General features: G+C 51.7%; 1 protein-coding gene across 4 annotated transcripts in view; it reads left to right on the top strand.

The window, feature by feature from the left end:
* Window positions 1-11,515: 11,515 nt before the first annotated feature.
* Window positions 11,516-24,929, top strand: part of FRMD6 (FERM domain containing 6) — an 84,626-nt gene continuing 71,212 nt past the window's right edge. Inside the window, exon 1 of one of the 4 annotated variants that reach the window (XM_053285660.1) lies at window positions 11,516-11,626. The gene's annotated coding sequence lies outside the window, so the exon portion shown is untranslated. The other 3 variants (XM_053285659.1, XM_053285661.1, XM_053285662.1) reach the window with 3 other exon arrangements.

Raw genomic sequence — 24,929 nt, 5'->3', positions numbered from 1 at the left:
AGTCATGGGAGTTCTGCAAAGAAAGTGAGTCGTGTGACCAAGTTCCACTGCAATCCATGGCGAGACTAGTTAGTGATGATTAACTCCAGCCCCTCTACTTTCAGTGGGATTTAGTGGTGAGTAACTTTCTATGGATACAACCTCATCTATGTTTTGAAACGAATCTTTTAAAAAGGTTTGTTTTAGGGACAAGGCCACTGGACAGCCTGCAGCATTTAACACCCCCCCAGGGGCTCAGCTAATGGATCCAGCGGAGCTGCGTGAAGTGCTCTCCTAAATCTCAGTGTGAGCAGGTCCCCCTCAACGCGATGAAGTCCAAAATGGCTCCCCTGGCCGCCACTTGCATTTCACTTTGCTAGGAGACAGAAGGGCAATAAAAGGGACCTCCTCGGGGACCTCCGTAGCAAGAGCATCTGTTGTCGTTGGAATCGTCGCCTGCCTTTCTCAATAACATTTCTCCTTCTCCGACTGTCCATCTTGATCAGGGCTGGCTTGTTGTTTCCTAATGTGAGTAGACATGCTTTGTTTCTTTCTTGGCGGAGAAAAGCCGCACCCGAAGGCCCTCGCTTTCCTTTCTAGTGGCAACCAAAAGGCGGGCACAGGAACTCCAGATCCACCAAAATGTGTTATGCTGCTAGCAAAACTGTAACACTGTAGGCTCATTCATACATTATGCTCAACACTCATACAACGAGTGTACAGTTTACACAGGTACAGATCTGTATACAGGTACAGGCATTCACGTCATGTCGAACACAGCAGTACACTTCCTATCTGTACCATGCATTTGAAGGGCCTGTATCCAGGTTCACTTTTAAAATGAACACAAACACATGTGTGAGTGTACAGACATCTGTACACTTGTATAGAATAATGTCTGAATTGGGCTTGTACATGCACTCACTGTACAGGTGGACCTTATCTGCGGGAGTTCTGTATCCGCCAATTTCTTTCGGTAACAAACCACAGATAAGAAGGCATTGAGCCAATGGCAACTGGGGGTTAGGTTCCTGCAGGACAAAAGATGGCTTTTTAAAAGGCTAAAAATGGCCACACACACACACACACACACACACACACACACACAAATCCCCCCCAAAGAGCTGCAAAATGATGGCCGGAAAACATCTCGGAGGTCATTTCCAGCCATAGAGGAACTGCAGATACACTTGTTTTAACCCTTTTATTACCATGTATCTGGAGGTCAGGTGTCAATGGCCCAATTGCAGATACGCGGAACCGTGGATGTCAGGACCGCGAGTAACAAGGTCTACCTGTACTATGTTTACCTGAATCCAAGATTAGGTTTTCCCTGAAGTTCTTTGATGTTAGAAAAGGGTGAACATCGTTCACACCTCAGACCTATTTGCATGCCAAGCAACCAACACACCATGTGTTAAAGTCCAAACAAATCTGTTACACAGATATGGATAATGGTAGCCCTATAGCCTTCCCCCACAATCCCCACTCTGAACAACACTACATGGCTGCCAGTGGTGTGTGCCATTTCCCCCCAGTACCCCCCTCTGAATAATGCTGCATAATGACCTAGCACCACTTGCAGGGGGGTGGGGTGGGGGCTCAAAGGAGAAAGATAGCAGCCGCCAGGAGGAACACTGCTGCCACCATCATGAAACAAGTAGTGAAAACTCTCCCTCCCTCTCTCTCTCTCTCTTCTCTCTCTCTCTCTCTCTCACACACACACACACACAGAGGGAAGCTTGTTTTGTCCTCTTCTTTCACCCCATGTCCCCTCCAGGTTTCAAGCCAAAAGAGTTTTCAGTGGAAAACTCCTATCCCTACCTTATTTTTAACAGTAATAATCCGTGCCTGCAATCCAGACTGACTGACTAACTGAAGAGCACTCCCCAAGGAATAGTCTAAAGCAGGGATTCTCAACGTTGGGTCCCCCCCAGATGTTATTGGACTTCAACTCCCATAATCCCCAGCCCCAGTGGCCTTCAATTGGGGATTATGGGAGTTGAAATCCAATAACATCTGGAGACCCAACGTTGAGATTCTCTGGTCTAAAGGACTACTTAATTTCAATAGGCCCGCCTAGGAATAATGTAGGCTGGTTGTCAGCCAGTGTGTAGAAACACTTCACTGACTGGAGCTGCTCCAGAGAAATAATCACATGCAGGGCCGGCTTGTCCACTAGGCAAATAGGCGAGCACCTAGGGTGCCAAGCAGAGAGGGGCGCCGACAGCCTGGGTTATGTGTCACCCGCACAGGCGCCCCCTTCCCCATGGGCATGCACGCATCTCTCGTGTGGTCACTGGCGTGAGCAAGCAGGCAAGTGACCAAGTACTCCCTATCCATTACCTGCCCGGCTACCCACTTGCTCTTTTCACCGCTGCCACCCACTGTTCCTGCCACTGCCAGCTGCTTCTGGGCAGCCGGCTTGCCCTCGTGTATTATAATCGTGCTGCCACATTGCACCGTGATGTCATTGTAACGCGCCGGGGCTGGGGCGGAGCCACCACTGAGCAGATGGGTTCAAAGAACTCAGGCTGCTGCCCAACAGGGGCCACATCTGATGCCTCAGCCACACTCCCTGCGTCTGACATCAGACGCAGGGGGTGTGGTGGTGGGGCCAGCAGGGGGAGGAACACGGGCCGCAAGCTGGCTTCCTCCGCCAGCGGTCATGGCAGGCCAGTGGCAGGCGGAGGTGGCGAGGAGAGCAAGTGGCCGGGCAAGCAACAGGAGGCACCTGCCCACACAGGCCAAGTGGGTGGGGCGCCCAGGCCAGGCTCTACCTGGGGCACCCCCACTCCTTAGCCTGGCAGTGATCACATGTGGTCTAAAACAGATGGAAGTATTGGGTGGAGTGGGGCTGCCCCCCCTCTCTAAGGGCACACTGGGGAGACACGCAAAGGAGCAGCAGAGGCCTGGGGCAGTGAGCCACCGAGGTCGGAACCAGCCACAGTTTTCCCTGTGGGTAACTCATTCAGTAGTGATGGTCTGGTTCCAGCCTTTTGTGTAGCCATTCCTGCTTTTGCTGAAATGCAGTTGCAGAGTGAATCCAAACGATACCGGCCCAGACCCCTCGCCAGCAGCTGCGTGCTCCTGCAGAAGACGCTCCTTTCTGCCTGTGCAGATTTAGCAGAGTGCAACCCCCACGGAGAGGAGGAGGAGGCAGGGTGCAGCGCCGCAGTTGAGGGGAGCACAGATTCAGCTCCGTTTGCTGAGTTCCGAGAGGCACCAACTCTCTGCTGCAGTCCACAGTTTCCCTCGGGGCTCTCCCAGCTTGTGCTTTCAAAAAACGGACGGCGTTCCAGATTCCAAAAAGGGAGATGTGGGTGGGTTGCTCTTTTCCTTTCAGTTCAGGGGGCGGTTGATGTAGTTCTGAGGCACAGCTCTGCAGTGTCGTCGTCCTCATCGGCTGAAATGTCTAAGAAGGCGCAGGGCTTTCAGTCCGCAAGATGAAACCACCCCAATGTTGATGGAACGTGGCCCAGTGGCTAGACCTCTGTTGTTTGATCCTGCACGCTTTCCAGATTCGATCCTGCAACGGGGTCACGGCAGGTCTCGGAAGTGCGCTTCCATACCTCCTGCGTTGTGACACCGCAGTCCCTACGTGGACAGCAGGGTGCCGTTCACATTTCCGATGCCTTGTTTCGAATTTAATCGCTGCGATAAAGAACTATGACGTCGTGTATCCAGCGTAAAAAAGTTGCTGTTTTTTCAGGTTGTTAGCTTCCAAGAGACTGCTCCCCCTGCTGTTTAGTTTTCAAATGCGACTTGCCTAAACGGAGGCATTTTGCTGCTGTTGAGCAGCTAGTCTGGAAAGCACGCTGGTGGTCGAATTCGAGTCTTACCTCAGCCACGGATTCAATAGGAGCTTTTCCAAATGGCAACTGAATGCAACTTTGCTAGACTTCGTTCATACAAGGGAATCATTTACAGTAACGTCAGGATGGTGACATACAGTGCCCTTCAACGGTATTATCCAGCTTTGACTCTGGCGATTCCCAGTTACTGAGCATTATAAGTGTCCAAAAAAAGTAGTACTTTAGGGCAGTGCTCCAAATGGCCTAACTTCAGGAAGTTCCTGCCACAGTAAAGCCACCTGTCTGGGAAAGCTCTGGGTGCTTTTTTTTTTTTAGTAAGCCATGATTTCTATGGCTGTGCATATTCTGTGCGAGCTAGCATTGCCACCTGGGCAAGGAAAAAATGCCACCCAGCCTGCTCTTGTGCCTATAACATCACCTTGTAGACCTCAGCAGGTGAAACAAAAAAGCAGTTAAGTATCAACACCTGCTAATGTCTGCAGATCAAGTTGCTGTTAAAGGTGAGGAAGAAGAGCTCATAAAATGGTTGGCAATGTGAGAGGAAGCACAAGTCTTGGTTGTATGCTCAGAATTTTTGTTTCCATTTTTAAAAAAACCAAAAAAAACCCCACCCTCATCTAGTCCTTAAAGTTGGAAAGACAAGTGTGACATTGTATGGAACAAGACATAGTGAAATCCCAGAATCCAGAAGCAGGGGTTAAGCAGGAGGATTTTGGTTCAGGGGCAAACAGCAACTTCAAGGGGGGGATTTTTAGCAGGAAGATGTTGGAGGAAAGTCTTATGCCCTCTCCTACACACTGTGGGGGAGGATTTCAGCACCTTTGGGTGATAAAAAATCTCTTTGGGAAATCCCAAACATGGAGGTCCCCTGCGCTTTGAAATAACCAGAGCTGCACAACTTCGGTCCTTCAATTGCCGCTCTTGGATTACAACTCCCATCATCCACAACTTTGGCCCTCTGGCTGTTGTTGGGTGACAGCTCCCACCATCCCTGACTACTGACCCCTGTGGTTGTGGCTGATGGGAGTTGTAGTCCAACAACAGCTCGGGCTTGGAGAGCTGAAATTGTGCAGCCCGACTTTAAAATAATGTCTAGCTTCCCTCTAAGAAACAAGGGACCTAAGGATCCTGCATAGCCCTTTTAGCAGAAACAGAATTAATCACCCCAAATAAGCAGATCCATACACTTTTGCAGGAGCGCAGCTATGATTGAGCAGATGGGTTCAAAAAAAAATTGGGGCCCCAGCTTTACCCCTCCCTGTTTTCTCCATTATCTCCCTCACTCTGGGGGGCCTGCAGGGAGAGGGGTGAACATGCCCCCCCCCCGTGAACATGGGATTAACAGTTTGCAGAATCTTGGCACAAAACTGGAGCTCACTGAAAGATGCTACTTAAAGTAAGTAAAGTGTGCCATCGAGTTGGTGTCGACTCCTGGCGACCGCAGAGCCCTGTGGTTTTCTTTTGGTAGAATACAGGAGGGGTTTCCCATTGTCTCCTCCCGTGCAGTATGAGATGATGCCTTTCAGCATATTGCTATATTGCTGCCACCTGATATAGGTGTTTCCCATAGTCTGGGGAAACAGACCGGCAGGGATTCGAACCGGCAACCTCTGGCTTGCTAGTCAAGTCATTCCCCTGCATTGACAGCCCACTCACTGCTTCCACAGGGCCAAATGTCTAGGACAGCCAGGGGCTTCTCTCCAAGCCCCGGATCATTCTAACCAGACACGATGGAATGGAATGGTGCAGGGTGAGGGTGGTGGGGATTGGGAGGAACTGCCCCCCCCCCCCGACTTCTGCTCCTTCAACAGCACTTCTGAGCAGAGCCCATCACGGACAGACAGAGGCAGAGCAAGGGGAGATGGAAATGCTGGGGGAGGCTTCAGCTTTCTGCCTGCCATCTAGCTGCCAAAGGCACAGCAGCAGAGCCTCTATCCATTTTTATTTTTTTTTAAAGTGGTGATTCTGGTGATTACCAGCAGGGGTGTAACTGCGGTGATAATTGCTTGCATATGGCAGATTTGCTTAGAGCTGGTCATGGAAACTCTCCCCCCTCCTACCATCCAACAATTGCTCAGTTGTTCTCAAGAAGCAGCAAGCAGCATTTCTTTGGGGACTGCACACACCCCATTCCGCTGCAGCATCTCCAGCGTCTGCCTTCTTTGCTTCTGCACGGAGGCTGCAGATCTAGGCACACTCGCTTGGGGATCCGCGCCCCTGAATTCAGCAGAGCTGGCTTCCAAGTAAACACACACCGGTTGGGCTGCGAAACGGCCAGAAAGTTCTGATCCTCTCTGTCTCTCTCACACATACACAAACAGAAAATGCTGGTCTACTACAGAGTTCTCAACTGGAGGTTCCCAGGTGTTGCTGGACTACAATTCCCACCATCCCCTGTTGCCATGACACTGTGGTACGCGGTGGTGGGAGTTGTAGTCCAACCACATCTGGGGAGCCAAGGTTGGGAACCCCTGGTCTACGGTGAGGCTTAATATCCAGTAGCCACCAACCATCAACGGCCAGTAAAGAAATATGTTTAGCCTCTAGCTCAGGGGTTCTCAACGTTGGGTCCCCAGATGTTATTGGACTTCAACTCCCATAATTCTCAACCAAAGGCCACTGGGGCTGGGACTTATGGGAGTTGAAGTCCAATAACGTCTGGGGACCCAACATTGAGAATCCCTGTTCTAGCTAAACAAGAGCTTAGAAATGGTTTTCTGTAGCCTCTGTCCTTTCTTTCTTTTGAACACTCTCTCTCTTGTCCCACTGCAAGCTGGTTGCAGTGCAGCAAGGCAGAAGGCCGGGGAGCTGTTGTTTAGGGGGAAAGAACACACACCCCGCCCCACCGCCCCACACCAGGCATGCCTCAGACTCAGAGATACATCACAGAGCTGGCTGGATTACAAACAGAGCTGGCTGGCTTTTCCTTTTCTTCTTTTTTGCCCCTTCTAATTTTAAACGAAACCTTCCTTCCTGTAAACACTCTGCCGCTTGTCTTGCGCTCTCTTTCCCCACCCCGCCTTCCTGTCCTGTGTTGGAGAATTGTTGGCATGTGCCGTCTGACCACGCAGTTCCCTTGGCCTCTTTATTTGGAAGCAGGCGCCACAATGGGCCATGCTCCCAGGCAGTGCATGGAAGGAAAACTCCAGCCGAACATGGAAAACTCCAGGCCGGCAGATTCAGATGTGGCCCTCAAGAGGAACGCAGCCTGCCAGCCATGTACAGGATCCAGCCCAATGTCCGACATCTCTCTCTAAAAGCAGACACACCCTGGTTAGGACATGCCTGCCTCTTGCCCTGCTTTCTTAGACTTGGGCAAGCAAAAAAATGGGAGATTTTTTGGAGGCTCTGGCAATTCCCCATAGATGGCCACTGGGCAGCCTTCACCTGAGAGGATCCCAAGTTGTCTAGGTCTGCTCTGAACATAATCAATTCCTCTAGGTAATAATATATGCAGCCTGTCTGTCTGTCTCTCTCTCTCACACACACACACACCCCCCACAGAGGTCAGGTAATAATATATGCGCTCTCTCTCTCTCTCTCTCTCTCTCTCTCTCTCTCTCTCTCTCTCTCTCTCACACACACACACACACACGTCCCAGTTTCATTCCCTGTCAGCATCCCCAGGTAGGGCTGGGATAGAAAGACTCCTGCCTGGAGAAGCTGCTGCCAATCAGCTAGATGGACCAAGGGTCTGACTCTGTATATGGAAGCTTCCTATGTTCCTAGGACTGGGTGGGGTCACCTACAAATCGTGAACAAATGCATTATGCATTATCCACCCTGATAAATGCTACCCAAGGGTGTTATAAAAGAATAATAAATAAGAGGCAGAAATTCAACAGAGGCAGCTTTTATTCCACCACATCCCCATGAGGTGACATAGCTGCTGAATTTCTGTTTGTCTCTCTGCTTGATTGAGGAGTGCTCAAGCTCTCTTCTTCGGGGGAAATCGCCTTCCGGGCTGAGAAAAGGAATCCTTTCTCCTACCTGTCTTCTGCTTTATAAGGCAGGGAGCTCAAAGAGATTGTATCACCGTTAGCTGTATAGGAGGCCTTTTCTCCCAAAGAAGACTGCGTGTTGAAAAGTGGCTGGTTTTGTCTGGTTATCTTAGAATAAAAACATAAAAGCCCCTGGTTCAAACGTGATTTCAAACATTAACTTGCTAAGGGCTTTAGACAAGTGGATCTTGCACCTGTTTACTCAGAAGTTATTCCCTTTAGTTCAGTAGATTTACTCTCTAATATGTGCATATTTACAGCCTTAGTCTAAACATCTCCTGTGCAATATGGGGATAATTATACTGATTTGCCTTACAGGACTGTTGTGAGAACTACTGAGAGTGCGCATGTGAAACTCTGATGTATTATATAAATGCTGTGCTATATATCACTATCATCATCATTATTAATTATCATCACTATTATTATTTATTATTATTATATTAATATTTATTAGTGATGTTATTAGGGTTTCCCCACGCCCCATTCACGAAGCTTGGCTTGCTTGCTTGAGTCATCTCAAGTAACAAAGTAGAACAAAAACAAAATCGTGCAACATGCCAAAATCTGCCAGTTCTCAACTTTCAAAATTTAGATGTTCATCTCACAATTCTATATTTGATTTTCAGAACTGAAATTTACCCTCAAAGCTTTGCAGACCAGTTGTCAAGATACTGAAATCCTGACTAGCTGCTACTGCAGGCCAGTTGTTAAATACTGGCCAACTCTTGTGGCAACTGCATGCCGGCAGCTCTGGCAAAAGCTTGGGGTGCCAAATGCTGCTGCCAAAGCTCAAATATACCCCAGGTAGATCTGCACATCCAGATAATATTTGCCATCAAATCTTGCATCAGATTTCACCATCAGATCTTGCAGAGGTTCATTTGGAAGGATATACTTGGTGGAATTTCTTTCCACTCTAATCTGGGCATTGATTTACAGGCCTTTAGCTGGTCTCACATCCCATTCTTAGGAACATTGGAAGCCGCTATATACTGAGTCCGACCATTGGTCTGTCTAGCTCAGTATTGTCCACAATGACTGGCAGCAGCTCTCCAAGGTAACAGGCAGGAGAGTCTCTTTCAGCTCTGTTTTGGAGATGCTGCCAGGGAGGGAACTTGGAACTTTCCACATGCAAGAATGCAGATGCTCTTCCCAGAGTGGCCCCATCCCTTAAGGGGAATATCTTCAAGTACTCACACATGTAGTCTCCCATTCAAATGCAAACCAGGGAGACCCTGCTTAGCAAAGGAGACAGTACATGCTCGCTACCACCAGGCCAGTCCTGTGGCTTTCTCAGCTGAGGTGCAGGAACTGGGAAAGAGTTGGCTTGTTCAGCCCTAGTTAAAAGGTAAAGTGTGCCGTCGGGTGGATTTCAACTCCTGGCGCCCACAGAGCCCTGTGGTTGCCTTTGGTAGAATGCAGGAGGGGTTGACCATTGCCTCCTCCTGCGCAGTATGAGATGATGCCTTTCAGCATCTGCCTATATCGCTGCTGCCCAATAGAGGTGTTTCCCATAGTCTGGGAAACATACCAGCGGGAATTCGAACCGGCACCCTCTGGCTTGCTAGTCAAATCATTTCTCTAGTACTTAGAGGCTATTGTGGCTCACACAAACAGCTCCTATATAGTCTGATCCAAGCTCCTCTAGTTCCCCTGGAACTTCTTCTTTCTCGGGGAAGTGAGACCAGCTTCCCAGCAAGGCTTCTGTGATAGGTTGACTTCAAGATTTACAAGCTGAGCAGGTGCTAGTCCAGTCAACGATTGGCAGCGGCTTCTGCAGGCAGGAATCTCTCTCAGCCCTACCTTGGAGATGCTGCCTGGGAGAGAACTTGGAGCCTAGATGCTTTTCTCAGAGCAGCTCCATCCCCTGAGGGGAATCTCTTCCAGTGCTGCTCACACTCCTAGTCTCCCATTCAAATGCAACCAGGGTGGACCCTGCTTAGCTAAGAGTACAAGTCATGCTTGCTGCCACCAGACCGGCTCTCTTCTCCCAGACCAGTTCTCCTCAGGGGCATAGCTAGGGGAAAGGGGGCTGTGTTCACCCCTCTCCCTGGCGGCCCCTCGGAGTGAGGGAGATAATGAAGAAAATAGGGAGGGGTGGAGCTGGGGGGCCCTCAGGGGCTGGGGGCCACCGGTTCTTTGAAACCATCTGCTCCGTTATAGCTACACCCTGGACTAAGTTACTCTATAACTCAGGAATCACTCGAATTCCAACAGGACTGCTCAAGCATGCCAGCCACTGGGACTTACTCTCAGGAAAGAGTATATGCTATAGCCTTAGGCTGCAATTATTTTTAATGTTAAGTGCTTGCGGAGCTATGAGGCGCTCCCCGGTACAAGGAGGGGAAGACCCTGCTCACTGTGGCACATGGCAGGCAGACATGCTGAGAAAGACTTTTGCTTCACAACTGTTCTTGCATGCATACAGTCCTACAGTATGTGCATGGGTGATTCTAAGCTTTGTTTCTTACTTCGCAAGCATTGGGTGCCACCCACCCCCATCCATGGGAAGGTAAAGGGTGTCATCGAGTCGGAGTCAACTCGTGGTGACCACAGAGCCCTGTGGTTGTCTTTGGTAGGATACAGGAGGGGCTGACCATTGCCTCCTCCCATGCAGTATGAGATCATGCCTTTCAGCATCTTCCTATATCGCTGCTGCCCGATATCGGTGTCTCCCATAGTCTGGGAAACATACCAGCATGGAATTGAACCGGCAACCTCTGGCTTGCTAGTCAAGTCATTTCCCCGCTGCGCCATGAGGTGGCACAGTGGGGGAAATGCTTGACTAACAAGCAGAAGGTTGCCGGTTTGAATCCCCACTGGTATGTTTCCCATGATATCGGATAGCAGCGATATAGGAAGGCGCTGAAAGGCATCGGCATCTCATACTGTGCAAGAGATGGCCATGGTCAACCCCTCCTGCATTCTACCTGTGACAACCACAGGGCTCTGTGGGCGCCAGGAGTCGACCCCACAAATTCACCCACAAGCACCCCCTTATTACTACAGACCTTTCCTACACTAGAGAGGGATGGAAGAGAAAATGAGAATGAATGGGGGTCGGGGAAGGAACGGGGGAGAGGGAAGAAATAACAAGGGGAGGAGAAAGTGAGAAAGACAAAGAGGAAGCAAGAGAAATGGGGGCACAATGCAAAGAATGGGAAGGTTGTAATATAATTTTTGTATAAGATTATGATGAAGGCTGAAAGGAAACAGTATTTATCTTTATTTTCTCTTCCTTTTTTCCTTTTAAGAAACAGCAACTGGCTTACTTATTAAACCTTCTCTATATGCCCAACTGCACAGTTTCCAAGGCACAGTTTTCGTCCACACGGCGCAAACCGTGCCCAAGTGCACGTGAGAAACAACAAACCGTGCATAAGCGCGCCTTCTTGGGAGTAAGTTCTCCTCCACCAGACTCAACGGGCCTTGCTGCTGCTGAGTAAACACGCATAGGAGGACTGCGCTTGTACAATGTCTCCACTGGGTCGACTTGAAACAGGCAGCAGCAGCACTCCAGAGAGGTGCCTTTGAGCACGTGCAGAGTGCCCCCCCGCCCCGTCCCCCGGGCTGCGCGTAGCTGCGGGTGATGCTCCTCCGGGACAGCAAGGAGGCTGCGATGCGCGGGGCGGAGGCTGTACCAAGGAGGGGAGTGGGGGAGGCTGAGGCGCTGCCCGCCCCCTCGGCCAGCCAAGCGCAAGCTCCGGCGCTTGGAGAGCGCGGAAGGCGCCCGGCCGGGGAGGAGCGCAGCGCGCCAGCCCTCACCAAGAGCCCGGGCGCAGAGCGGCAAGGCGCGCGGGGCGCAGGCTACCCCCGCCGGCGAGCTTGGTACGGTCTCCGGCTTGGCTCTCTCCATGTGCTGCCGCGATCCAGGCTCCAGTCGGCTGCTGGGCTGAGCGAGGGGAGGAGCGCCGGCAAGAGCGGCGGCGGCGGCAGCAGCAGCAGCAGCAGCGGGAGGAACGCGGCGGAGCCAGCCGGCCGCGGAGGCAAAGGGGGCTCCCCGCAGGGGTGCGGGGAGGCTGAGGACGCCCAGGCGCCGCGGCGGGGGTCCCCTCGCGGATCAGGCAGAGGAGGTAAGAGCAGCCGAGCCCGGAGAGTCGCTCCGAGCCGCGCTGCCGTCCGGTTCAAGCGGCCGCCGCTTCCTCGAGCGCTGGAATGCAGCCCCCGCCGCTGATCAGAGAGCCGGGAGGTTTGGGGAGAGCGCGCGAAGGAGCGGGGGGGGGGGCTCTTCCTCCAGCCCTGCGCTCGGCCGGGGAAGGGGCTCTGGTGGCGGGGCGAGCAGACGACGGCGCAGCGGCTCTTGGGAGGGAGAAAGTTTGGGGGCTGTTCAGCGTCGCGGCGGCAGGCTTGGTGGCGCCCGGCAGGCGAGGTGGGGGGTTCTTCCCCGCAGCAGGGCAGGCTCTGGTGGGGCCCCTGCCTCTGCGGCGCGGGTGGTCCGGCCCAGGGGGCCCTTCTCCTGGTGCGGGGGGGGGGCTCAGGGATTGATTGGGGTTCAGACCTGCGGGTGGGGTGCTGGTAGAGAGGGCTGCGGGAGGGGGCTCCGCGTAAGGCGGCTTGGGGCAGACCCCCCCCCCCCCGCTGCATCCCGCTCGGTGGCGGGCAGAAGCTGTAGAGGGTTTTGCTCCGTCTGCAAGATCGAGGGCTCCTCTTCGCGGGAGGAGGGGAGGGGGGCTTTCTGGAGGCGAGGGGGGGCTCCTCCCTCCGTGTGGCGGGGGCAGGTTGTAGGGCAGAGCAGGAGGCTGCTGTGGCTCACAGCCCCCAACGCAGGGGGCCGCCTTCCTGGCAGGGGGTCTCCGGGATGAGAGGGGCCGGCGGGCGGCCTCGGTGCCCGCTGGCCGGCCCTCCGTGTCTCTCTCCCTACAAGCAGAGCTGAGGTTGGGCAGAAGAAGGTGCCCGGCTAGCTTGCGGAATGTCCGGGCCTCAGCGCTTTGGACCTGGCCGCTTTCCTCCTCCTCCTCCTCGGAGTAGAAGTCTGCACATGGGCGGGGGCACTCTCTCGAACGCTTGGCATGTCAGGAGCACTGGGCAGCTGCTGTGAGGCGGATGGCTTCGGAGTCCGGGCTCAAAACAGCTCAGCCTGTGTGTGATGATCACTCCAGGCATTCACTCCATTTCTGAGGATACCCAGCCCCTTCCCCCCTACCCCGTGTGTGTGTGTGTGTGTGTGTGGGGTGGGAGGAACTTTGTGATCCCCCCCCAAAGAGGAGGTGCGTGAGGCTGGTCCCTGAGGGCTCGGAGGAGACTTGAGGCTGGCCCTCTGAGGGGAAGAGAAGTTCCTAGGGATGCACTGCATTCCCACTTGCAGTCTCTTTCCAAAGAAGCCCTCTTCCCGTGCTGCCTGGGTGTTCCAGTCCACCTGCCTTCTCCTGCGAAATGCTTCCCTGAAGCAGAAGAGGGCTTGCTTCAGGGTGGGCTTCTGGAGTTGGCTCTGCGTTTGGATTCTGGTCTTGAAACTTGTTGATTAGAATCCTCCAGCCACAAACAAGTCCTGAAACATCTGAGAAAGCGTCACTGGAACAGGCTGCCTTGGATTGCCCTGCTGATCAGATTAGGCCGATGGGTTGTTGTATGGGTGGGAAGAGAAGTGGTGATCCGGCTTGGATCACAGAGCTTTCTACTCTCCTCTTCCCTCTGCCACTGAGGCAGTAATTGGGGTACTCATGTTGACCCGCCTTATAAGTTGGTTGTAGAGATTGGGAAAATCTCTGGAAATGCATTGCTGCTCTTACACATTACTTCAGGGATTCCCAACCTTGGGTGCCCGGATGTTGTTGGACTACAACTCCCATCACCCCCAGCCTCAGGCCATCATGGCTGGGAAAGATGGGAGTTTTAGCCCAACAATATCTGAGTGCCCAAACCTGGGAATCTTTGACTTGTGGTCTTTGGAAGCAGGAGCGATGTTTCTGTAGGAATCGGCTGTGATGTAATTTTTCTCTTCTATACTGTAATATCCCTGGGGAAAATGTGATGCCTGTGCGCCAGTTCTGTGTGCATCCCAGGGTACTGTATTTGTCATTGTTACTCTGGGACTGAAGTCTGCTTGTATTGTGTGTTCAGATGCACACTGCCTGCCTCGTAGCTATGTACTGATGGAACCGATTGTCAGGAAATCTAGGACAGACACAAGGAAGCTGTTTTTCACAGAATGCAGAGTTAACCTATGGAATTCTCTGCCACAGGGTGTGGTGACAGCCACCAGCCTGGATGGCTCTAAGAGGGGCTTAGGCAAACTCATGGAAGACCAGTTTATTAATGGCTACTAGTCTGATGGCAATAGACCACCTCCAGCCTCAGAGGCAAGATGGCGCCCAGCAGGAGAAAGGGCATGCCCTCACCTCTTGCCTGTGGGCTTCTCGGGGGCATCTGGTGGGCCCTTGTGGGAGAGGGGATGCTGGACTGGAAGGGCCTTGCTGGGACTGATCCAGCAGGACTGCTCTTGTGTTCTCACTGGCTTCTGACAAGCAGTGCTGTCTCCCCGGCTGTGACTAACCTTCCTGGCTCCCGTCCTAGCTGGCAAGGGCTGCCCGTTTCTCAGGATGTTTGCAAGACCTGCTGAGCCAGCTCTCAGCCCTGGAGTGATCCCTAATCCACCTTCCCTGGTGCTTGGTTGGAAGGCCAGTGCGGAGGGTGGGTGAAGGATCACAGGAATGGAAGAACAGAGGGCTGCTGCGGCCGGCACAGACCCACTGCGGATGTCTTGCCCTGGAGAAGCGTGGGTGTGTGAAGGCGGAGGGCCACAGAGAAGACCCTCTGGCCTGGGAGCCTATGGCAAGCTGGCCCCTCCCTGGTTTCTGCAACACTTGAGCAGCGTTCCCCCATCACAGGGATTCCCAGATGTTGTTGACTAAAGGTCAACAGCATTGGGAGCCAGCGTGGTGTAGTGGTTAGAGTGCTGGACTAGGACCGGGGAGACCCGAGTTCGAATCCCCATTCAGCCATGAGACTAGCTGGGTGACTCTGGGCCAGTCACTTCTCTCTACTTCACAGGGTTGTTGTGAAGAGAAACTCAAATATGTAGTACACCACTCTGGGCTCCTTGGAGGAAGAGTGGGATATAAAATGTAAATAATAATAATAATAATAATAAAAGGTGAAGTTGTGCCGCCGAGTCAGTGTCAACTCCTGGCGCCCACAGAGCCTTGTGGTTGTCTTTGGTAGAATCCAGGAGGGGTTTCCCATTGCCATCTCCTGTGCATTTTTCTATATTGCTGCTGCCCAGTATAGGTGTTTCCCATAGTCTGGGAAACAGACCAGCATGGAATCGAACCGGCACCCTCTGGCTTGCTAATCAAGTCATTTCCCCGCTGCTCTGTACAGTTGTGGGTTGTGGGAATTGTAGTCAACAACATCTGGGAATCCCTGTTAGAGGAAACACTGCACATGAGGACAAGCATCCTGATGAACATTATTTGTGAACTGGTAAAGGGGCGGGGGCGGCGGCAGAGTGCTCACTTGGTTCTTGGTGCTTCTGCTAACTGGGCGCTTTCCAGATTACCTGCGGCAACAGTGTCGCTACTGTCCGTTAAGTGTGCTTCTGTACTGCCTGTGTTTCAACACTGCAGTCCCTGCGTTGTCAGCAAGGTGCCGTTCACATTTTCGGTGCCGCCTTTTGCGTTTCATCCTTGCGTTTTAGTCCTACAATGTTGCATATGCGTCACAAATAAATAGCTGGATTTTCCCGTTATAGGAGGGGTTGCGCAAGCTATTTCCGTTTCCAAAACGATCCTGACAAGCTGAAGCATTTTAATGCTGATCAGAGTGTAATCTGGAGAGCGCCCTGGGCAAAGCGGAACCTTTTCAAAAATGGGTTGTTCTCTTTTATTTAGTAGTGGGGAGAGCAACTAGCCCTCTCCACCCCCAGTATCTTCTCCATCTTCTAGTAGTGGTAGTAGTATTTATATACTGCGTTTCAACCAAAGTTCTCACAGTGGTTTACGTAAGGGAGGGAAAGATGGTTCCCTGTCCCCAAACGGCTCACAATCTGAAAAGAAATACAAGACAGACACCATCAACAGCCACTGGAGGGATGCTGGGCTGGGGTTGAGAAGGTCAGTTGCTCTCCCCTTGCTAAATGTAAAAGACTTGTCACTTTCAAAGGTGTCTCTTCATGCAGTTCACACCCGGGGTTCTACCGAGTTGGACAACTGGTTCAGTATTGCTTACATTGACTAGAAGCAGATCTCCATGATTCTGGACAAGGATATTCCCAGCCCTACCTGGAGACGCCGGGGACTGAACCTGAAACTTCTTGCATGCAGAGTGGATCCTGTATCACTGAGCTATAGCCCCATTTTTCTGTGACTCTTGAGAAGCATGCTGGTCTTGAGTGTGTGTGTGTGTGTGTGTGTGTGTGTGTGTGTGTGTGTGTGTGTGTGTGTGTGAGAGAGAGAGATAGAGAGAGAGAGAGAGAGAGAGAGAGGAGACCTCCGTTCCATGGCACAAATCTCCCTTAAGGAGTCCCTGTGCTTTCTGTGATGTCTAGTGAACCACTTAGTAGTTGTAAGCACCTCATCTAAGGTAAACTGGAGTGACTTTATTTCCTATTTATTAAGACACATATGCTTCACCTTTGTGCTTCAATTGAGGGATGCCTATGGCAGTTCAGATTTTTAAAAAATCCTTAAAATTAGGTTAACAAAGTAAGCTAGATTAACAGTTAAACGCAGGACCAGGCAATTAAAGCAAACAAAAAGAATCGACTGGACCAAGAGCAGAAAGCAGGCCAGAACAAAAAGGTCTTCATTTGTTCTTCATTGGGGAGAGGGCGCTGGGAGCAGTTGCTTTGGTTCTGGGTAGCTGCCACCCCTCCCACATCTGTGGTACACAGGAATTTGCCAGACTCTTGGTCCATCTAGCTCAGAATTGTCTACACTGACTGGCAGCAGCTCTCCAAGGCAAGAGTATCTCCCAGCCCTACCAGGAGATGCTGCTAAGGATTGAACCTGGGACCTTCTGCATGCAAAGCAGAAGTTCTGCCACTGAGCTACGGCCTCATCCTGTAAGGGGGATATTACAGCACAGAACGTCTGCAGACTGGCTCAGTCCCAGAAATCCTGGGTCCTTTAACACACAACCACCATTTTTTATTTCTGCCAGTGCTCCAAATCTCGTTGAGCTGTGAGAAGCGAAGGTCTTGCTTGTACAAGCTAATTCCATCAATGGCTTTTAATTGTGGTAGTTGAATGTGTCCTCCTTGTGCAGAAGCAGCCTGCCACAGAATAGTCGGTTCTGGGTATGGCTGTCCTGTTCGTGCCAAGCCTGAGCTTCTGGAAGTATCTGGCTGACCACTGTTGGAAACAGATTGCAGGGCTCAGCCGAGCTTGGTCTCAGCCAGCAAGGCAGTTCTTACATTCTGCAAGAATTCTGGGGCTCTAGGGGCAATCCTGCAACCTGGCCACTGGCGTTCGCTGGAGGTGACAGAGGGACCCAGTGGCGGAGACCTGCAGCTCATTCAACTGGGTCCCTGTACTGCATCCCACTGGCAGGGTCAGACCCTTCGGAAGGAAGGAGCGCTTCAGCGACTGCAAAATGCAGCGTGAGTTCTTCAGTGCACGGCCTTGCCCCCCCCCCCGGTGTCCTTTTTTGTTTTTCACAATGTATTTAAAACCTCAGGTGGCCAACCTGTGGTTCCCCAGGTGTTGGACTACAACTCCCATCATCCCCAGCTGCAGTAAATTATGGTTGGGAATCATGGGGTCAGTGCTGTCCAAGAGGCTCAGGTTGGCAGCTCCTGCTTCGAGCCAAGCTTTGGTCCCCATCAGACCCTTATGGTCTGTTTCCCCATTCGTCGGAAGCTGCCTTCAGCCGACTCACGCCATTGGCTGTCTAGCTTAGTATCGTCTTCACAGCCTGGCAGCAGCTTCTCCCAGGTTGCAGGCAGGAGTCTCTCTCAGTCCTGTCTTGGAGATGCTGCCAGGGAGGGAACTTGGGACCTTCTGCATGCAAATATACAGGTGTGCTTTCCCCAAGCGGGCCCATCCCCTAAGGGGAATATTTTACAGTGCTCAGATGTAGTCTCCCATTCAAATGCAAACCATGGAAGACCCTGTTTAGCAAAGGGGACAATTCATGCTTGCTACCACAAGACTAGCAACCTTGGAGAAGCCGCTGCCAGTCTGTGAAGACGATACTGAGCTAGATAGACCAACGGTCTGACTCAGTACATGGCAGCTTCCTATGTTCCTATATTCCTGCAGCCGCCCTTGAGTGACTCCATCCACTCTCCCTCGCTGCTAGTTAGTCCTGCAGTTTCTTCCCAGAATGCCCCTGTGGTGCCAGCTTCCTCTCTAGCTGCTACTTCAAAGGAACACACATGCTCCACATCTGTTTTGAGTAACTCCCCCGTCCTCATCCACAGTGGATTGAACCCTAGGCTTGTGCAATGGTGTCTGTTCTCCTTCATCCCTTATTATGTTTGGGACTTCTTTGTCTTGTTCTTCCGCCCTAGTCTGTATTTAGATTGCAAGCTCTTTGGGGCGGAGACCTTATTTTGCTTTTATTGCTTTGCAACCCAACGTGGATAGTGATGGCCCTGTCCCAATATTGTGATGGTGCTCACTACCATCGCAGCAGAATGTGTTTATATGTCTATTGGCTGAACATACCTAGACTAATGCAGAGCACATGTGAATGCTGCACAAGTCTGGAGTCCGCTTCTGGAGTTAGCCCTATCTGTTCTGGGCTGCATACATCTCAACAGCCCTTCACTTAAGGTTACTCGTTCAGAGAGAGCCTCTGGATTGTCGTGTGCATTTAAACTTGCAAAACAAACCCCGCAAGTGTGAATCTTAAAAGAATGGTAAGGGCATATCCATTGGTAAGGGCAAAACCCATATTGTGTGGGTTTAGTTTTTGCTGTTGTGCACTGCCCAGAGCCGTTTGGATAGGGTGATATATAAATGTGATTTTAAAAAATAAATTTTTATTTATTTAAAATGTCACCAGAGAGGATGGCAGATCACTGAAGAGTTGCTTTAGTTATCTTGGGAAGCTGAAAATGCTCCACAAAGTGAGTTGCTGAGTCTGCACATGCAGCAGAATGGACTATACCACTCCAGGCTGCAGGAAGGAGACGACATATTTTTTAAAACGTTCCTTTACGGGGGAAGAAGACGCCACATGATGTGCTAGTTTTCTCTCTTCAGCGATGCCTAGAACAGCCCTCCCTGGAGTGTGCCACTTTTCTATCCATGTTCAAAAAGGTGATTCCCCTACTGCCTGCCTATAACAGGACAGGTCTATCAATGGCTACTGGTACATAGGAAGCTGCCAAATACTGTCAGACCATAGGTCCATCTAGCACAGTATTGTCTTCACAGGCTGGCAGCGGCTTCTCCAAGGTTGCAGGCAGGAATCTCTCTCAGCCCTATCTTGGAGATGCTGCCAGGGAGGGAACTTGGAACCTTCTGCTCTTCCTAGAGTGGCTCCATCCCCTGAGGGGAATCTCTTCCAGTGCTCACACATCAAGTCTCCCATTCATCTGCAACCAGGGCAGACCCTGCTTAGCTAAGGGGACAAGTCATGCTTGCTGCCACAAGACCAGCTCTCCTCTCCTTTTTTAGGTCCCATGGTCTGAGGGCTATAGGCTACCTCCAGCTTCAGAGGAACATAAGAACGGCCCTGCTGGATCAGGCCCAAGGAAGCCCATCTGGTCCAGCATCTTGTTGCCCACAGGGGCCCACCAGATGCCGCTGGGAGCCTACAGGAAGGAGTTGAGGGCATGTCCTCTCTCCTGCTGGTACTCCCCTGCAACTGGTACTCAGAGGCATCCTGCCTTTGAGGCTGGAGGTGGCCTGTAGCCCTCCGACTAGTAGCTGTTGATAGACCTCTCCTCCATGAAGTTATCCAAGCCCCTCTTCAAGCCATCCAGGTTGTTGGCTGTCACCACATCTTGTGGCAGAGAATTCCACAAGTGGATTATGCATTGTGTGAAAAAGTACTTCCATTTGTTGGCCCTAGATTTCCCAGCGATCAGTTTCATGGGATGACCCCCAGTTCTAGTGTTGTGTGAGAGGGAGAAGAATTTCTCTCTCTCCACTTTCTCCACACCATGCATGATTGTCTAGACCTCTATCATGTCTCCCCCAGGTGTTGTAGTCTTGCCTCATAAGGAAGGTGCACGATGCCTCCAAATACCAGTTGCAGGGTTGCAACAGCAGGAGAGAGGGCTTACCCTCACCTCTTTCCCGTGGGCTTCCCAGAGGCATCCGTTGGTCCACTCATGTGAAACAGGATGCTGGACTAAAAGGGCCTTGGGCCTAATCCAACAGGGCTGTTCTTATGTTCCTATGAAAGTGGTATCGTTGGTTCTGACATGCACGTGCTCGTATCCCCAAAACTCGCTCGCTTCGTTTTGCTGCTTGTTTCGATCTAGTCAGTGTGCTAATCTGGGATGCCTGAGACGCCCGCCTCCCCACAGACAGCAGTTCTCTTTGAAAACGCAGGTGGGTCATGTTTGCCGATGGAAGGTCACCGCTTGTTACTAGAGCAGGTAGCTGGCAGGGCCGGAGTTCAATCCCTGGCACCCCTCCCCTAAAGGATCTCCAGTGTCAGGGCTGGAAACGAGGAAGTTGCTTTTCACTTGAGTCCATCTAGCTCACTCCTGCCCACCCTGACCAGGATTTCAGGCAATAGCAATAGCAATAGCAATAGCACTTACATTTATATACCGCTCTATAGCCGAAGCTCTCTAAGCGGTTTACAATGATGTAGCATATTGCCCCCAACATTCTGGGTACTCATTTTACCGACCTCGGAAGGATGGAAGGCTGAGTCAACCTTGAGCCCCTGGTCAGGATCGAACTTGCAACCTTCTGGTTACAGGGCGGCAGTTTTACCACTGCGCCACCAGGGATATTTCCCAGCCCTGTCTGGGGATGGCAGGGATGGAATCTGGGACCTTCGGCCCACAAAGCAGGCGCTCTGCTGTCGGGTTACGGGCGATATCAGCGGGGCAAGCCTCCGCCCGGACTGCTTGGGGTTCTCAGCTTGGTTCCCCAAATATTGTTGGACTGCAACTCCCGGAGGCTGATCTGGCCTCTGTCACCCATACCTTAGTCATGTTGTGCTTGGATTACTGCAGTGCGTTCTACGTGGGGCTGCCCTTGAAAAAGTATTTGGGAACTATAGATAGTGCAGAATGGGGCTGCCAGATTGATCTCTGGGACGGTTCACAGGGTACGTATTACTCCAGTCCTGAAGGCACTGCACTGGCTGCAAATCTGTTTCTGGGGGCCAGTGTTCCCTCTAACAGAAATTTGCAGATGTAGTTGACAACAACTCCCAGAATCCCCAGCTGCAGTGGCTTTTGCTTGGGGATTCTGGGAGTTGTAGTCAGTCACATCTGGGGATCCCTGTTAGAAGGAACAATGCCGGGGACAATTCAAGGTGCTGGTTATTACCTTTAGAGCCCTAAATGGCTTGGCCCCTGGATACCCTAGGAACCGCCTGCTCCCCGCTGAATCTGCCCACCTGCCTAGATCGGCTGGGAGGGCTCTGCTCCACGTCCCGACGCACCGTCTGTCAAGCACACAGGATGGGGCCTTCTTGGTGATGGCCTCCAGGCTGCAGAACTCGCTCACAGCTGAGATCCACATGGCTCCCAGCCTTTAAGAGGAAATTAAAGACCACCCTTTTTATTCAGACTTTCGGCCAGTAAGCTTCCCCTTCTCTCTTTAAATTTGTACCTGCATTCTTTTCTTTTTTTAAAATTGAAATTTTATTGTCTTTACCTTGTTGTTAACTGTCCTGGGTCTCAGAATCAAGGGCAGTGTGTAAATATGAGCATAAATGAAAACCCCTTGTGGCTGGGATGGTGGGAGCTTTAGACCAACGATGTCTGGGGGGTCCATGTTTGAGAACCCCGGGAATAGATGACCTAAATGGACCAGTGATCTGCCGAGTGTCGGCCAGCTTGGTGTGTTCAGCCTTATCGCTTTATAGAAGGAGCAGCTTCTCACTCGTAGCAGCCATAAACGCACAAGGCCTTTTGCTTTCAAGTGCCTTGCGCGGCTTCAGTGTTGCCTTGGAGGGAGCTCCGGCGTGATAAAAACGTCTGTTTTCCTCACGGCTCGGTCCGGCCAATACTTGAGGCTGCTTTGTGTGTCTGCCTGCGCTTGCCGCTGTGCATTGCGCAAACGGCTGTGTGGTCCGTGCGGTGTGCGAGGGAACAAAAACCAACCTGGAAGGCGCAAGTGGAGAAAGCAGAAGCCATGAGACAGGAGAGTCTGCAAGGGCAGCAAGATGGTGGGGAAAGGTGCGTGGCGTTGGGGGGATCTGCAGAAGATAATGGGGCACTGTGTCCTTAAAAAAGACTTGGGGCCCAATCCACTAGGACAGGGGACTTCATTGTAAGGCCCAGCGGTGGCCCCCTGACTTATCCTTTCTTTGCTGACGCTTCAGCCCAAGCGGAGAACTCTGCACGGCCCCTCTGGCACCACGTGGAGACCGCTGTTCTCTCCGTGCAGTGCTGTGCTTGGCCCAGTGCTGGGTGAGGGGCAGGGCTCCTCTAGGGGAAACGGAGCCTCTTGCGCTCCTGCACCATCTTGGAAGGCGAAGGGCAAGCAACGGATGTGGGGATGTGTGCACCCTGCGGGGCTCTGCCACCTCCCCCCAAAACACCCCCCCCCCTTTGCTGCAGGAGAACAATAAAGACGCAGTGAAGAACAACATCCTTAGCATGCCCTTTCTCTCCTGTGCAAAAAATATCACACACTCCCCACACGTGCAGATGCTTGCTCCCCCCCTCTCTCCCCCCCCTCTCATATACATACATTTGCATGCATGTATTCCCCTGGCTTTTAACCTTTTTTAAAAACACTTATGCCTGCCACACTCCGTTCGTATATTCCTACATCAACAAGGAGCGAGCTGTCCCCTTACTGGTGTGCCCACCCCACTCCAGGGCCCAAGGACATTGCCCCCACCCCACCCACCCATTGTAGCCACATCCCTGTGCACAGAGTGCTAGGAAGTATAGCCCTTCCCAGAGCTTTCTCTGCGGAGCTCTTAAGAGGGGGGGCTCCGTCTCCCTTAAGCCCCCCCCCCCGCCACCAGCACTGAGGAACATAAGCACAGCCCTGCTGGATCAGGCCCAAGGAAGCCCATCTAGTCCAGCATCCTGTTTCGCACAGTGGCCCACCAGATGCCTCTGGAAGCCACAGGTGGGAGTTGAAAGGGGCATGCCCTCCCTCCTGCTGTGACTCCCCTGCAACTGGTACTCAGAGGCATCCTGCCTCTGAGGCTGGACATGGCCTGTAGCCCTCTGACTAGTAGCCGTTGATAGACCTCTCCTCCATGAAGTTATCCAAACCCCTCTTCAAGTCATCCAGGTTGTGGGCTGTCAGCACATCCTGTGGTAGAGAGTTTAGAAAGGTAGAAAGCTCAGTCCTGTGCAGAGATCAGCCCAGTGGGAAATGGCTCTCACGTTGAAGGTGGGTGGTGGTGGTGGTGGTGGTGGTGGTTTTGCCAGAGTGGCCTCCGCCTGAACAACCGTGAAGATCACAGCACTAGGATTTCCTCCAGGATGCACCTCATTGAAATGAGCGGGAGTTGCACGAGAGCAAGTGCGTTTGAATTGGCCAGTGGGTTGTGCCTTAAAAGTCCAGGTAAGCAGCACACGAGCCAAAGTTCCAGTACTAGACTTCTCGTGTTTTGAGAATGTCGTCTTTGTTCCTGTGCTCTCTGCCTTGGACGGAAGCTGTGAGTTTTGGTTAAGAGCTGCGGAACTGGACTGCTTAATGTCCAGGTTTTCTACTTCCAGATTTGGGGGGCAGAGCCATTGTCTGCTTACGTTGTCCCAGCAGCTCCTCTTGAGGGGTGGGGGCGGTTTGTGAGAGAGAAAACCATCCTGCTCTGTCCAGAAGTTGATCCAAGCTTGCAGAAACTCCAGCTTTTGATTCTAGAAACCGGGGGCAGGCCACCTTGGCTCCCCAGCTGCTGCTGAACTACAACTCCCATCATCCAGGGGAGCCAAGGTGGCCTATGCGTGCTGTAAACGGCAGGTTGTTGAGGCCCATCCGGTATGCTCCTTGTCCTGTCCTGATGAAGAGTTCTGTAGAACTCAAAAGGCTCGCTGTTTAATGCTTTGCTATTCCTTAATTGGTGCGAATGAAAGCATTGCCTGGTGAGAGGTAATTTTGTGTTTGCCTTTGTTTTCAGTGGGACTACTCCAGAGCCAGCAGTTTGAGGACTGCCGTCTATTGGATTAATAGATCATGGTGAAAAAAAGAGGCCTCCAGGAAGATTAATAGAAAGGGAAGGTTTCCTGCAGAGCATAGTTAATATCTAGTTATTTTACCAGCAGGGTTCTCCATCCAGAACCTGTCGCCAAATGTTCAAGAAGTGAAAGGGGGTGTGGGGGGGGGAGAGAGAAAGTTGACTGGGAAGGATCTTAAACATCTAACCAAAAAGAGTTCGGACAGCTACATGGAGGAAGCATTGCAGGAGGAGAGGAGCACATTCAAGGTTTTACTGTAGCATTTTCATTTGCATCTATGCAGTGCCTAGTGTGGGGTGGGGGGGGAGCTCTTACGGATTCTGATGCAAAAAGCTTTTGCTGCCGGGCAGCATTATGTCTTGCAAAAGGAAGAATAAAATAAAAGTAGCCTAGTGACTGTGTAGCGATGCCTGCTCTTCCGTTCTGGGTTCTCCCCCCACCTCCACCAAAGCTAGTTTTGATCAGTATGCGATAGAAGCAGACTACAGAATGGGAAATCAGCACAGTTTGTGTATGTGTGCGTTGTTTCCCCCCCCCCTCTTTGACCTTCAGGAGAAAATCTTTCAAATTGAGCTTTTTGTCCGGTTGGGCTTCACTTGATGCTGCATTGTGATACATATTGTGTTTCTCTGGTCTTCTCTTGCAAGAGAATTGGGGGTTGTGTGGCTTTGTTTTCTCTTCCTCCTTTTGAAACTCCTGTTTTTGAGAGAGAGCATTGAAGAAGGAAAAACCCCAAATCTGCAAGCAATTATCCTATTATAGGGCAGGCAGTGCTATGAAAAGCGTAATTCAGACCAGATGTAGAAATGATGGTGAATTCCAGATTTCGGATGATCTCAACTCCCTCCTCCCCTTCTTTGCTGAGGGCTGGAGGGGGGGAAACCTTTTCTTGGATGCTAAGTGGGTTCCATG

Source organism: Hemicordylus capensis, chromosome 1 (genome assembly GCF_027244095.1).
Source record: "Hemicordylus capensis ecotype Gifberg chromosome 1, rHemCap1.1.pri, whole genome shotgun sequence".
In the NCBI taxonomy this organism is placed as follows: domain Eukaryota; kingdom Metazoa; phylum Chordata; class Lepidosauria; order Squamata; family Cordylidae; genus Hemicordylus; species Hemicordylus capensis.
The sequence above is the reverse complement of the archived record's forward strand: the minus strand, read 5'-3'. Positions and strand labels throughout refer to the sequence as shown.